Source organism: Camelus dromedarius, chromosome 23 (assembly GCF_036321535.1).
Source record: "Camelus dromedarius isolate mCamDro1 chromosome 23, mCamDro1.pat, whole genome shotgun sequence".
Lineage (NCBI taxonomy): Eukaryota > Metazoa > Chordata > Mammalia > Artiodactyla > Camelidae > Camelus > Camelus dromedarius.
The window spans coordinates 18201627-18217377 of record NC_087458.1 but is presented as its reverse complement, the minus strand read 5'-3'; the positions used below and the strand labels follow the sequence as shown (position 1 = coordinate 18217377).

Here is a 15751-nt window from a genome sequence, read left to right as displayed (position 1 = left end):
TTAAGTCTTTAATCCATTTTGAGTTGATTTTTGTATATGGTGTAAGGGATTGTTCTAGCTTCATTGTTTTACATGCTGCTGTCCAGTTTTCCCAACACCATTTGCTGAAGAGACTGTCTTTATTCCAATGTATATTCTTGCCTCCTTTGTCAAAGATGAGTTGACCAAAAGTTTGTGGGTTCATTTCTGGGCTCTCTATTCTGTTCCATTGGTCTATATGTCTGTTTTGGTGCCAATACCATGCTGTCTTGATGACCGTAGCTCTATAGTATTGTCTGAAGTCTGGGAGAGTTATTCCTCCAGCCTCTTTCTTTCTCTTCAGTAATGCTTTGGCAATTCTAGGTCTTTGATGGTTCCATTTGAATTTTATTATGATTTTTTCTAGTTCTGTGAAATATGTCCTGGGTAATTGGATAGGGATTGCATTAAATCTGTAGATTGCCTTGGGCAGTGTGACCATTTTAACAATATTGATTCTTCCAATCCAAGAGGGTGGAATATCTTTCCATTTTTTAAAGTCTTCTTTAATTTCCTTCATCAATGGTTTATAGTTTTCTGTGTATAATTCTTTCACCTCCTTGGTTAGATTTATTCCCAGATATTTTATTACTTTGGGTGCTATTTTAAAGGGGATTGTTTCTTTACTTTCTTCTTCTGTTGATTTATCGTTAGTGTAAAGAAATGCAACTGATTTTTGAACGTTAATTTTGTAACCTGCTACCTTGCTGAATTCTTCAATCAGCTCTAGTAGCTTTTGTGTGGACCTTTTAGGGTTTTCTATATATAGTAACATGTCATCAGCATATAATGACACTTTTACCTCTTCTTTTCCAATTTGGATCCCTTTTATTTCTTTCTCTTGCCTGACTGCTGTGGCTAGGACTTCCAGGACTATGTTGAATAGGAGTGGTGATAGTGGGCATCCTTGTCTTGTCCCAGATTTTAGTGGGAAGCTTTTGAGTTTTTCACCGTTGAGTACTATGCTGGCTGTAGGTTTGTCATATATAGCTTTTATTATGTTGAGATATGTTCCTCTATACCCACTTTGGCGAGAGTTTTTATCATAAATGGGTGTTGAATTTTATCAAATGCTTTTTCTGCATCAATGGAGATGATCATGTGGTTTTTGTCCTTTCTCTTGTTGATGTGATGTATTACACTGATTGATTTGCGTATGTTGAACCAGCCTTGTGTCCCTGGGATGAACCCCACTTGGTCATGATGTATAATCTTTTTTATGTGTTGTTGGATTCTATTTGCTAAAATTTTGGTGAGGATTTTGGCGTCTATGTTCATCAGTGATATTGGCCTATAATTCTCTTTTTTTGTAGTGTCTTTGCCTGGTTTTGGTATCAGGGTGATGGTGGCTTCATAGAATGGGTTTGGGAGTATTCCCTCCTTTTCAATTGTCTGGAAGAGTTTGAGAAGGACTGGTATGAGTTCTTCTTTGTATGTTTGGTAGAATTCCCCGGTGAAGCCGTCCGGTCCTGGACTTTTATTTGTAGGGAGGTTTTTAATTGCTATTTCTATTTCCTTTCTAGTGATCGGACTGTTCAAGTGTTCAGATTCTTCTTGATTCAGTTTTGGTGGACAGTATGTTTCCAGAAACTTGTCCATCTCCTCTAGGTTATCCAGTTTGGTTCCATATAGTTTTTCATAATATTCTCGTATGATATTCTGTATTTCTATTTTGTTTGTTGTAATTTCTCCATTTTCCTTTCTTATTTTGCTAATTTGTGCTCTCTCTTTTTTCTTCTTTGTGAGTTTGGCCAGAGGTTTGTCGATTTTATTTACTTTTTCAAAAAACCAGCTTTTGGTTTGGTTGATTTTTTCTATGGTATTGTTAATCTCTATTGTATTTAATTCCCCTCTGATCTTTATTATTTACTTCCTTCTGCTGCTTTTTGGGGCTTTTTGTTCTTCTTTTTCTAATTCATTCAGGTGGTGGGTTAAATTGTTTATTTGAGATTGTTCTTCTTTTTTGAGGAAGGCCTGTATCGCTATAAACTTCCCTCTTAGCACTGCCTTTGCTCTGTCCCATAGGTTTTGAGTGGTTGTGCTTTCATTATCACTTGTCTCAAGGTATTTTTTAATTTCAGCTTTGATTTCCTCATTGATCCATTGTTTTTTCAATAACATTGTTTAATCTCCATGCTTTCCTTTTTCTTCTCCTTTGTTTCTCTGTTGTTGATCTCCAGTTTCATGGCATTGTGGTCAGTAAAGATGCTTGAGATAATTTCTATCTTCTTAAAATTGTTGAGGTTTCTTTTGTGCCCAAGTACATGATCGATCCTGGAAAATGTTCCATGTGCACTTGAAAAGAATGTATATCCTATTTTTTGGGGGTGTAATGCTCTGAAAATATCCACCAAATCTAGTTTTTCTATTGTAGTATTTAATTTCTCTGTTGCCTTGTTTATTTTCTGTCTGGAAGATCTGTCTAGTGATGTTAATGCAGTGTGAAAATCTCCAACTATGATTGTATTCCCATCAATATCCCCCTTTATCTCTGTTAGTAATTCTTGTATGTACTTAGGTGCTCCTATATTGGGTGCATATATATTAACGAGTGTAATATCCTCATCTTGTATCACTCCTTTAATCATTATAAAATGTCCTTCTTTATCTTTCTTTATGGCCTTTGTTTTAAAGTCTATTTTGTCTGAAATCAGTACTGCAACACCTGCTTTTTTGGCTTTTCCATTTGCATGGAATATCCTTTTCCATCCTTTCACTCTCAATCTATATGTGTCCTTCTCCCTAATGTGGGTCTCTTGTATGCAGCATATTGAAGGTTCTTGCTTTATTATCCAGTCTGCCACTCTTGTGTCTTTTGACTGGAGCATTTAGTCCATTAACATTTACAGTAATTAATGATAGATGCGTGTTTATTGCCATTTTGAACTTATCTTTGCAGTTGAATTGGTATATCCTCTTTTTTCCTTTCTTCTTCCTTTTGTGGTTTGGTAATTTTCCTTTGTATTATCATGGATTTTATTTAATTTTTGTGACTCCTTTGTAAATTTTTGGCTTGTGGTTACCCTTTTTTTTTTGTAAATCTATCAACCCATTACTATAACTGTTTTTATTAAACTGATAGTAACATGATCTCAAACCCATCCTACTGTTAAAAAAATTTAAAAAAGAAAGAAAAAAAATTCTATATTTCCCTGCCTCCCTCTCCCACTCTCAGTGATTTGTATGTCTTTTTTTTATAATTTCATGTTTACTTTATTTGTAATTCATGAGTTATCACCTTTCCAGTTGTGTGTTTCTCATTTCTGTAGCATCCTGCTGCTTTTCTATTTAGAATAGCCCTTTCAATACTTCTTTTAGCATGGGTTTAGTGTTGCTAAACTCCTGCAGCTTTTTTTTGTCTGTGAAACTCTTTATTTCTCCTTCTATCCTCAAGGATAGCCTTGCTGGATAAAAGATCCTAGGCTGCATCTTTTTTTCATTCAGGGCTTTGAATATATCTTGCCACTCCCTTCTGGCCTGTAGTGTTTGTGTAGAGAAATCAGCTGAGAGCCTTATGGGGGTTCCCTTGTAACTTACTCTTTGCTTTTCTCTTGCTGCCTTTAGAATCATTTCTTTATCCTTGACTCTGGCCATCTTGATTATGATATGTCTCGGTGTGGGTCTATTTGGGTTCTTCCTGTTTGGGACCCTCTGAGCTTCCTGTACTTGGATATCTGATTCCTTCTTTAAGTTTGGGAAGTTTTCAGTCATGATTTCTTCAAAAACCTTTTCAATCCCCTTTGATCTTTCTTCTCCTTCTGGGACCCCTATTATGTGAAGATTGGGACGCTTTATATTATCCCATAGGTCCCTTATGCTATTTTCATTATTTTTTATTTGCTTCTCTTGTAGTTCTTCTGAATGGGTGCTTTCTATTGCCCTGTCTTCTAGATCACTGATTCGTTCCTCTGCATTATCTAGTCGGCTTTGCACAGCTATTAGATCATTCCTTATCTCTGTCAATGAGTTTACCCATTCTACTTGGCTCTTCTTTATAGCTTCAATTTCATTTTTGACATATTTTATATCTCTAAACACTATCTCTTTTAATTCCTTCAGCAATTCGATCACTCCTTTTTTGAAACCTTGATCTAGTAGGCTATCGATGTCTATTTCGTTGATCTTTCTTTCAGGGGATTTCTCTTGTTCTTTTAATTGGGAAAGGTTTTTCTGCTTCTTCATCTTGCTCATACCTCTTTGGCACTGTGGTTTATGGAGTATCAGTTGTTTATTTTGGTCCTTAAGGATTTTATCTATCTGATGCCTATTTAGGAATAGAACTTTGGAAGAAAAGAAAAAAAAAATAAGAGAGAGAAAGAATTTTAAAAGAAGGGAGAAAGAGGGTTTGAAAACAGTGTATAATGAATAATAGAAGAGTGAGTTGAAGCAGAGTATTAATCGGGTTGAGACGTCCTTTTAAAACCTTTACAAAAAAAGGGGGGGGATGAATAGATGTATTTGAAACCTGTGTCTAATCAATAGCAGGACATCCAAACCCAAGAGAAATAGAAATGAATTAAGAAGTAAAGATTAAGAGAGTAATAGAAAATAGAACAGGTAAAAACAGATTTAAAAAAAAAAAAAGGGGGGGGTGTTTGTCAGTGTTCTCCTGGAGTCTGTGTGCTTTTAATGTGAAGTCTTTCTGTCTTCGTCCTGTTTTGGAAGCTCAGCTTGCTGTTTTCAGAGGCCCTCCGTTGGCGCCCTCTTCTGTGCTGCTCCCAGCACCTGTCTGCAAGCAGATGCTGTGGGCGGGCGGGTAGCTGCCCCTCCGGATGCCGCAGTCAGATGTTGCAGACTGGCCAGGTAGGAGGGCGGGTCGTGCCCCCTCCCAGCACCTCTGTCAGGGGCTGTGTTCCTGCCCGAAAGGCGGGGGGCCGCTCTCCCTCTACCTGTGCCGCCGGTAGCTCCGCTCTCTGTGCGGCTGCGCGCTCCGCCCTGGTCGGCGCTCCACCGGTGGGCTCGGGGAAGACCAAGGGACAGCCCTGTCCCTGCTCCTAGCCAAAACCCAGCTCCTTGTTTGTCTTTGTGGAGCAAGTTCTCTGAGGGACCAGGACGGAAGGATCCTATCTGCCCTGGGCTGCAGGCCAGTCTCAGTCTGGCCTTTGCGGCTGCCAAGCCCCTCGGTGCGGATGCAGGTTTCGCCCCCGCCCCCGGCTGGGTGCTCAGCGCGGAGGATATGGCAGCTGTGCCTGAGCCCCGCCTCTCTTCCCCCGAAAACTTTCCGCGGGTTTTCAGAGATGGGGGTGTGCACCCTTCCCCTGAGAGCACATCAACCTTGCTGTTTTATGGAGGGCCCAGGTTGTTCTGCCCTGTGCACCCACAGCCACGGCGCGCAGCCCCTTGCGTTCCCCCGGGGCTGCCTCCGTGCAGCCACTTCCGTCCTCCGCCCGGCTTGTGCAGCCTGGCCCTGCCCGCCGCTGCCGGCCGCGTCTCAGGCTGGGTGACCGGGGACGCTCTGTGCCCCTTTAACTTAGTTCTGTTAGTCAAGGGCTGCTCTGTACAGATCGGAGCCTTGGAGGCTCCCCCTCCGTCCCGCTGGCCTCTCAGTTGGAGAGGGGAGACCCAGCGAGCGAGCGCCAGTCCTCCTTTGCCGCTCCCTCCCCGCGGGACGGAGCTTTGCCTTTTGTTCTTTCTTTTTTCCTTTTCTCCTACCAGATTTTTGGCGTCTTTATCTTTTGAAGAGGGCGATGTTCTATCGGAGTTCCACAGGTGCTCTGGTTGGCTGAGTGGGTCTGTAGATGTGGGTCTTGGTGTATTTGTGGGAGAGGGTGACCTGCGAGCGTCCTTCTACTCCGCCATCTTCTCCGTTGATTTGCAGTTTTCTAATGGCTAATGTTGTCAACCATCTTTTAATGTACTTGGCTATTTGCATATCTTTTTTAATAAATGTCTATTCAGAATTTTCATCCCCTTTGCCTTTTTATTATTTAGTTATGAGAGTTTCTTACATATTCTAGATACAAGTCCCTTATAATATATACGATTTGCAAAAATTTTCTCCCATTCTGTGGGTTGTCTTAACTTTCTTGATGGTGTCTGTTGAAGTGCTTAAGTTTTAATTTTGATGAAGTACAATTTATCTATTTTTTGTTGCTTGTACTTGGTGTTGTAATTAAGAAGGCTTTGCCTATTTGTGGACCAGATTTTAATAAAATTTAATAAAATTTGGATGGGGTAATCTTGACAAAGTCGAGCAGAAGCCATGGCCCAGAACACATGGGAGAAGGCTGGAGCAGAGATGGGAGTTATCCTTCCCAGTGGAGGCTAGGAGAGTCTCTAACTATCATTTATCTAGTACTTATTATTTACCAAGCATTGTCTAAGTTTTATAGAGATCAACTTGCTTGACTGTTACAATAATCCTATGAGAGAATAAATCTCGTAACCTGCATTTTATGAGTGAGAAAGCTGATACACCGAAGAATTAAGTAAAATGCTGAAAAATCACACAACAAGGAGAGCTTGGAATCAGGTCATCTAACTCCACAGGGTATGCTCTGAATCACAACATCAAATTACCACTAAGCCCTAAGCTCAGAGGAGGCAGGTCAGGGGAGAGGAGTATATTGTGGGATATTAACTGAGGTAATTAATTAAATGAGAGTCTATGTAACAACTGGGCTGGTTCTTCTTCCTTCATGTTTCTACTCATCACCTCTGAGCATAGAGACTAGGAGCAGCAGTATTTACTTCCAGGATTAATTCTAATTAACAGAGTAAAATTCAAAGTCCTTAGAATAGTATGTTCATTCTCCCAGTCTATCATATCCCAGCATTTTTCCTAGACTTCATTTTGCCATTTCCTTAAACTTAGCCTTTTACAAAGGGTCTCACAGCTATTCCTTTTGAAAAATTTAGTCTGACAATTTTTTGTCTTTAAGTAGAATATTTAATCTATTTATATTTAATCTGTGCCTACCATTTTACCATTTATATTCTATTTGTCTCACATGTTCTATGTTTTTCTCTTTTTGTGCTTACTTTTGAATTAATAAAATATATTTATCCTTCCTCCTCCATTAGCTTTTAAAATTATCCTCTGGTATTCTCTTAGGATTTTCACTAGGAATTACAGTATGCATTCTTGGCTTCTAAAAGTCTGAAATGTATTTTCATTTTACCACTGCCATGACCATAAAAGGTCTACATAACACTCTAATTTATTACTCTCACATCTTTTGTGGTACTGTTGTCATGTTTATTTAATTCTTCATATGTTAACACCTCACAAGACTTTTTGGTTATTGCTTCATACAATCAATAGTCATTTAAATTTACACACATATTTACCTCTTTATTCCTTAGTATTTTCATACTTCTATCTAGGATCATTTTTATTTGCCCAAAGTGCTCTAATTTTACTTTAGTGTGAGTCTGCTGGTAACTATCTCAGTTTCTTTATTTGTTTTGAATATGAATTATTTTACCTTCATTTTTGAAAAGCATTTTGAAAGGTCTAGAATTCTAGATTGGCAGTATTTTTCCCTCCAGCACTTAGAAGAAATTATTCTGTTTCTTTTGATTTCCATTATTTCAGCTGAGAAGTCAGCTGTAAGTCTTCTTGTTGTTCCTTTGAAGGCAATGCATTCTTTTTATTCCTGAGATAAGTCTTAAAATAGTCTCTTTGTATTCAGTTTTCATCAGTTTTTACTGCCATGTGCATAGATTACCTTTCTGGTTACTCTGGAAGGCAGTTAGGCTGGGTGTAGCTGATTAAAAGCCCTTTAGGAGTCCCAGTCAAAGACTAGTGTTATTTTTCAACCTCCCTTTCCCCTTGAACTTCAGTTTTTGCCTCCCTTGCTCTTTGAGATTTCCAGAAACTTAGCCTCTCATCTCTGCTTTCTAAATGGTACCTGCCTCAAACAAATAGTGAAGCTGACTATTTGGCTCACTCTCAGAGAGCTTTCCTTTCTTCCAAGATCTTGCTTCTTGCTGCCCTCATAGCTGTCTGATACTTCAAACAAATATTTTTTAAAATAATGTTTTATACAGTTTTTCTAGTTGTTACTGTGGAAAGGCTGGACCAATGTAAGCTAGCCAGGCATAGCTGGAAGACTTCCATAATTTTCAGCTATTTCTAATAGTTTCCTAGGTCTCTATCTCAGTCCAGAAAAAAAAAATTATTTCCTTTTGCTCTGTGCCTTCATCTTGCCAACAATCTATAACTGATGGCCTTTATGAAATAATGTCTTTGTTGGCATAGCTATTCTTTATTGTTGAACTCTGTGTATATTCTCACTTTGGGATAGCTTCTCCCTAAATCCCTATTGCATTACAAAGATAAAGCTGTAGCTTTACTTAAACACTTATATTACAAAATTACAAAGGTATAATATAGCTCATACTGATGTACTTACTACTCAGTCAAAGCCCTCTTTGTACGCTCCTTGATTTTATCCTTTCCATGCCCGCCAAAGGTAACCAGTCTCTTGAGTTTATTATTAATATTTTTTGTGCATTTCTTTATACTTTTACTACATATGAATGAATAAAAACATCACATAGTATCATAAAAATGTATCACATCATACACTGTTTTGCATTACTTGCTTTTTTGCTCAATGTTATCTTTCTGAGATTCATGTTTTCTAAATCTAAACCTTATTTCATTTACTTTCATCATGTGGAGAATTTCTTTACATAAATATATTACAGTTCATTTAGATCTTTTCCACTGATGAGTATTTAGATTATTTCATTTTTTTCTTTTATAAACAATGCTGCCACAAATATTCTTGTATTTATGTACTTCTGCATCTATGTAAGCATTTCTCCAGGGTTCATGCCTCACTGTGAAATGGCTAGGTTATCGGGTATTCATATTTTCAACTTTGCTAGATATTGATAAACTGTTCTTCAGAATGTTTGTAAGAATTTATATTCCCTCCAATAATGACTAATTCTTCTTGCTCCTCAACTATCTGATATTTGGTATTTTCAGACTTTCATTTTTACTGATATTAAAGATGTGAAATCATATTTCATTATAGTAACTTCAATTTTTTGAATTAATATTCAGTGCTATGATTTAACAAAGGCTTGAGAATAATAGTATAATAGAGTGAATAAGTTATAGTTGATACTAGAATTGTCTTCTTCGAAAACTTGTATGCCCAAATCAGATCTCAGAGTCCCTCCCAAGGTTGACTCTTTGCTTAGCTTCTAGCAGAGATTTAACCTTAAAGATCAGGCTTGGCTGCCTGTAAAACCCAGGGATCACAGTCACCCTTGTCTACCACATTTCATTCTTGGTGATTATCCCATTCTCATGCAATTGACAATAAGAATTTCATACTCTTGTGGAAAAAATCCATGCCTATAAAGAAGGGCATGTCTCTGTGATCTGGACAAACCATAATAATAGAATGAGGGTATAATAGAATAACGGTATACTGTACCGTTAGAATGACAGTAGAGACATCCCAAAGTTGAAGTTGTAGGGCCTCAACTCCATGCAGGCAACCCCAAAGTGGGGGTATGTTGTGCTGCCAAGGCCAGTATCTTTCTATTCCACTCTGTTCTCTCAGGAGGAGATTGCTTGACTATTCCTTTTTGCTGAATTCTCATGTCTACTCTTGCATCTTGGAAGCCAAATTAAAAATAAACACAAACTTACATGCATCATTCACCAAGTGGTTTTAAACATAGGTTGGTCTAGCTCCAGATTTACAAAAAATCAAAACAAGCCAAAAAATAATGCCAAACATATCACTAGATCTGAAGGGTCATGTCTTTGCTAAAACAGTCAACTTTTATTTCTAAACAAAATATTTGATGCTACAAATATAGTTGAATGTGTGTGAAAGGATTCATGCATGATTTTTTATTGAAGAAAATAGCAAAGCACTGGAAATAAACAAAATGTTCATTAATGGGAGACTGGTTCAATAAATTACAGTTCATCCATACAAGCAAACAAGATACAGCTTTTAAAAGAATGAGCAGGTTCTCTATATACTGCTTGTCACAATATGTCATTAAATGAAAAAGTGAAGCACATAACAGCATATATTCCACGTTATACTTTGTGTAGAAACAAGAATAAAAATAAGAAAATGCATATTTATTTCCTCATATTTGCCTAAATAAACTCTGAAACACTATTCAGGAAACTAATAAAAACAGATACTTGAGGGGATCAGAGAATGGGGACTGAAAAGAAGGGGATGGGACCTTGGTAGACAGGCCAGGAGTAGAATGTAAGATTTTTCATTTTTTTTATTAAAAGCTTTTTGAACCATGAAAATACATAACTATTAACAGAAAACAAGCACAAGCACAATACTCATTGTTTAGTCCACAAAAAAAAAATAAACAAACCAAAACTGCATTTGAGTAAGTTCACTGAATTCCAGGTTTGCCTGAGTAAAGTACATGAATGCTTGTCTTACATTGTCATTACTGAAATAATGGAGCAGTGAACTAAGGGACAAAGGGGACAAAGGGAACAAAGAGAGAATCTGCCCAAAGAGGCAAAAGGACACTTTCCACTCAGGAAGGCAGAACCTGTTTTGTATCTGCTGAAATAGCAGTTTTATCAGTTTCAAAATATTCTAAATTCTAGTTTTTGCAGAATTTGTTGCAAATAAATAGTAATGATGAATTATCTAGCTTAAAATGCCCTGCCTCCATCTCCATCTATTAAACTCTTACCCTTCTTTGGGGGACTTCTCTGCTCAACCCAGATAGAAGTTAGAACTTACCTTTGCTGTTGAATTGTAACCTTTCACAAGTTCCTCTTATATGCTATTAGACTAAATGTCTTATTAGACTTCTCCTTTACAACCAACAACAACTCCAGTTGTTTCTATCAACTTAGTTTGTCTCAGATTTGTCCTCTTATCTCCATTATTCCTGCTACTATCATAGGTCAGATCATCACCACTTCTTTATGAAAGTCTTGATTGTTTCTATACTCTTGGTCTTAGCCCATCACTGTCCTCTACCTTAACCACTCCTCACCACCCACAAATTCATCCTTTAGACTACAGGTGTAATTGAGAGAACTTCAGGCTAACTATGGTTAGCTCTGCCCATGTTTCTCTCTGCTTCCTTTGAAACCCCACTGAAATAAGAATAAAGTCCCAAAAGGCATGAACTCAAAAGATACACAGAATAAAAGAGGTTACAGTAGAGAAGTAGTATCAACATATTTTTCTGAATATAGGAAGTGAATTGATAATTCATCAGAAATGAGAACATTAACACCAAGTGCTTGTAACAGGGATGCTAATGGAAAAAAGGTCAATTCATACCAGATGGTGTCAGGATGGTTTAGGAATCAGAGGCATCAGGAACTGCAAAGATGTTAGTCAGGAGACACAACAAGATTGGGTGAAGTTTGTTTAAGGAATAGATATTTTTCTCTCCCGTCCAACACAACTATGAGACCGACCTTCATCCATCCTGGTTGGATACTGGAAGTTTGAGCTTTGTAGAAACTGAACTGGTTAAGTTCTAGACCTGAAGATATAAAAAGATCCCAAAGCAAGGCACCTCACTATGAATTTCAGAATTGCAGGGTTAAGAAAAAAAAATCCTATAACCTTCCAGAAAAAGAAATGCAAGTCATGTATAAAAGAAAGAATAGAAATGACAGTGAACTTCTAACAGTAATACTGAAGCTAAGAGACGATGGGGCAATGACTTCAAAACTCTAAGGTAATAAGACTTTCAGCTCATAACTTTATATTCAACTGAACTACTTACTAATCAAGTATGTGAGGATAGACATATGAGAGATAAGACACACACTATTTATTAGTTATCCAAAAGTTTCCAAGTTCCATTTCCCTTTCTACCCTGCACTATAGGCTGGAAAAGATTGTCATTTTTTCAGGTGTTCTTCCCTTGGAAATCACCATGCAATCTCAATTTTGGCCAATGAGACATATACAGAATTCTTCCAGTGGATCTCTGTGTTTGATTCTCTTTCCTTCCTTCTTTCCTTCTTTGTTTCTTCCCTCCCTCCTTCCTTTTTTTCTCCCTCCCTTCCCCCCCTTCTCCTCTCCTTCTTTCTTCTTCTTTCTCTCTCACTTCTCTCTCTTTCTCCCTTCATCTATCTATCTAGACGTAGCATAACCTTTATCTTTTTATTTTTATGATATTGTGATGTTTTACTAGATTCCTCATTTAATGATGCCCTCTTCTGAAAGAATAGAAAAGTTCAGGTATTTAAGAGTTTTATTCGTTTCTTTTAATGGTGGTAGAGGGGTTATGAGTTCTCCAATTTTATGGTTCCTTTTTGTTTTGCAGGTTCTTACATTTTTCTTTTTCCTTTTTTCTTATTTTCCCCTTCACCACCAAATTTCCAAAGGCTGTCATCCTTTCTTTTGTCTTTTTTTCTCCCCCAGAGATATGCATTTCAAAGATTGTTTCTTTAAATGTAGTCTATCTTTTCCAATTGCTCCTCTTTATATTGCACCAATTCTTTTAAATGGTGTCTAGTTCTTCAGATTCCTAGTATTCGAAGTTCCTTCCTTGTAGTCTGTGCTCTGATCTGCCTAGGTGCTTTTCCAGTATTCTGTGATGTATAGTGAATGTCATCAACTTAGAGGTTGTTTACGTCATCCTTAGGCTCCTTCACTACCTCCGTCTTTCTTCCATGGAGTTTTTCTCGGTCTGCCTCTACAGTCTTACAACTTGATGAGGTGAGGTGGCAAAGTAAGAAGATGCACATTGTGATTTGATGATTTTTCTCTTTTAGTCACAATTATTTTACAGTTTTGGCATGGTCTGACTTTAAGTCTTATTGAAGGCATGTTTTGGTGTAGGAATTACTTTTTATTTCTAATTGTTTCAAATTATTTGATGAGGAGATCCTGGGATGGGGCTCACATTACAGCCATCACTGTCCTCAACTACTCCAGATTTTTTGCTTACATATTTCCTTATGTATTTGTATTCACTTAGATAATAAGTTCTTGAAAGGCAGCTATTTTTTCCTTAGTAGCAAAATGCTTTGCATGTCCTAGTTGCTGAATAATTATAACATAAAGTATTCATTAATTTTGAATTGAAATGTACCTTAATTCATTAGGTGCCATGAGGATTATTGATATAGTCCTACCAATTTGGAATTTAAGGCAAAGAGACTGACTAGCATTAGCCTTTTAGATTATCAGTGAAAATCAGTGAAAAGCTTGAATAATGATTACCTTTTAAATGCATGCAGTATAATTCACTTTCAAATGTAATAAGAACCTTGGAGGGCACTTTCTTAGCAAAGAGATCATCATTTATATTTGCCATAATTCCTAATTTTTGTGGATTTTGTGCTACTATAGTACCTGATTAGTTTGTTTTCTTAACTAGGCCAAGTGGTCCCTGTTGAAATATTTTTCACTTTATTCATTTTCTTCTCAAACTTAAAAACAGAAGTCATATCAAGAGTCAACTCTACCTTACACTCGATCCATGATGTTATGAATATTATGTAGAGATGTCGTGAGATTTATGAAGAATTATTGTCTTTATAAAGCCTCTTAGAAAAGGAGATGTTGAATTTCTCTTTGTCACTCATTCTTCTTTTAACAGTTCTCACTATCTGGAAGTTCTTTGTTATGTTTAATCAAATCCTTTAAATCTCATTAACAATACATCTCCAATATGACCGGTTTTTAAGAAAACAACTTGAATTTTGCTGGCTTTTTTCTCTGCAGGCACATTTATGACTTTTAATTCTAGTATACTTTGTATAATTTAAAAGCATATGATTTAACTTTATAAATCAAGGATAATTCCCAGTCGATTTTTAAATGTTGTAAAATACATGGTAGAATTATAACTCATACTTTATTCTGTGAGAATATTTCATGGATAGAAGACTTAATTCATAGAAATTTGGGGAAGTGAATAAAGCTGGTCAACTGGTATAATATCTGAATGAGAGGATATTTTTAAAGAGATAATGGTATGTGCATTTGTCTGGTAAATATTTATTGAGTACATAGTATTTGCCAAGTATTGCACATACTTGAGCCACTATACCCATTGTTGCCCAATCAAAGTCTTTCAAGAACACACTTTCAAAAATAAATAATCACAAAACCAGCACATTAGTCATGGGAACACGATTGCTTCCAAAGTATTTAAAAAATTTTGTACCTTGTAATAGTTTAAGCTTTCTCTTACAATTTTGTTTAAAATATTAATTGTTTATGAAACTCTCCTTTCATAGATACAATAAAGGGGTATTTCAGCCACATAATTCTTGGAGTTATCATATCTTCTGAATTATTGAAATAAGGCCTGGATTATTGCAATGGGTTTCTAACTAGTTTTCTTATTTCTTCTCTTGCCCACTTATACATGCGCCACTCTGGAGCCAGATAAACTTCTTATATTGTTAATTTAATTTTTGACACTTCTCTACTTAAAACCCCATTTGGAAATCTTCTACACTGTTGGTGGGAATGTGAATTGGTACAGCCACTATGGAAAACAGTGTAGAGATTCTTAAAAAAATTTAAAAATAGAGTTACCATATGATCCAGCAATCCCACTCCTGGGCATATATCCAGAAAAAACTCTAACTCAAAAAGACACATGCACTCCAATGTTCATAGCAGCACTATTTACAATAGCCGAGACGTAGGAGCAAGTTAAATGTCCATAGACAGATAAATGGGTGAAGAAGTTATGGTATGTTTATACAATGGAATACTACTCAGCCATAAAAAGAATAAAATGTTGCCATTTGCAGCAATATGGATGGACCTGGAGATCATCATACTAAGTAAAGTGAGAGAAAGACAAATATTATGTTATCACTTACATGTGGAATCTAAAAAATAATACAGATGAATCTATATAAAACAGAAACAGACTCACAGACATAGAAAACAAACTTATGGTTACCAAAGCAGAAAGGGAGGAGGGATAAATTAGGAGTATGGGCTTAATAGATACAAAGAACTTCAGTGGTCAGGATAACTTCACTGGTGAACTCTGTCAAACATTTGAGAAAGCAATAATGCCAATTATATATAACTCTTCCAGAAAATTAAAGAGGACAGAATACTCTCCAACTCTGTAAGGCAATCATTACACTGATATCAAAACCAGACAGAAGTATTATAAAAAAATTAAGTGCAGATTAATATCCCTCTAAAATAAACATGCAAAAATTCTTAGCAAATGGTAACAAATATAATCCTATAGTATATGAAATGGATAATATATCATGATCAAGTCAGTTTTATTTCAGGAATGCAAGATTGGCTTAATAGTCAACAGAATTCACCATATTTATAAAGAAACATTAAAGAGCATATGATCATCTCAATAGATGCAGAAAAAAGTATTTGAAAAAATCCAATGTCCATTCCTGATGAAAATTGTCAGCAAACAAGGATAGAAGAAAAATTCTTCAACTTAATAAAGAGCATTTATGAAAAATCTATAGCTAAAGTTATGCCTAATGGTAAAAGGCTGAATGCTTTATTCCTAAGATCAGGAACAAGGCAAGGATATCTGATCTCTAGTGTGTTCTATCTAACATACTAGAGTTTCTAACCAGTGCAATAAGGCAAGAAAAATAAAAGACATTCAAATAGCAATAGGAGAAGTAAAATTATCTTTATTTTTATACAACATGATTTTCTGCTTAGAAAATACTATGGAATCTACATAAAGTTTCTAGAACAAATGAGTACATTTCTATATATTAGCAATAAACAATAAGAAATTTTAAAAAATGAACTAATATATAATAACATTAAAAAACATATGC

At 36.3% G+C, this 15751-nt stretch overlaps 1 long non-coding RNA gene across 4 annotated transcripts in view; it reads left to right on the top strand.

Annotated features, from left to right (window-relative positions):
* The window catches only part of LOC105092756 (uncharacterized), a 182058-nt gene that overhangs the window by 94860 nt on the left and 71447 nt on the right, over positions 1-15751 (top strand). The window lies entirely within an intron of this gene.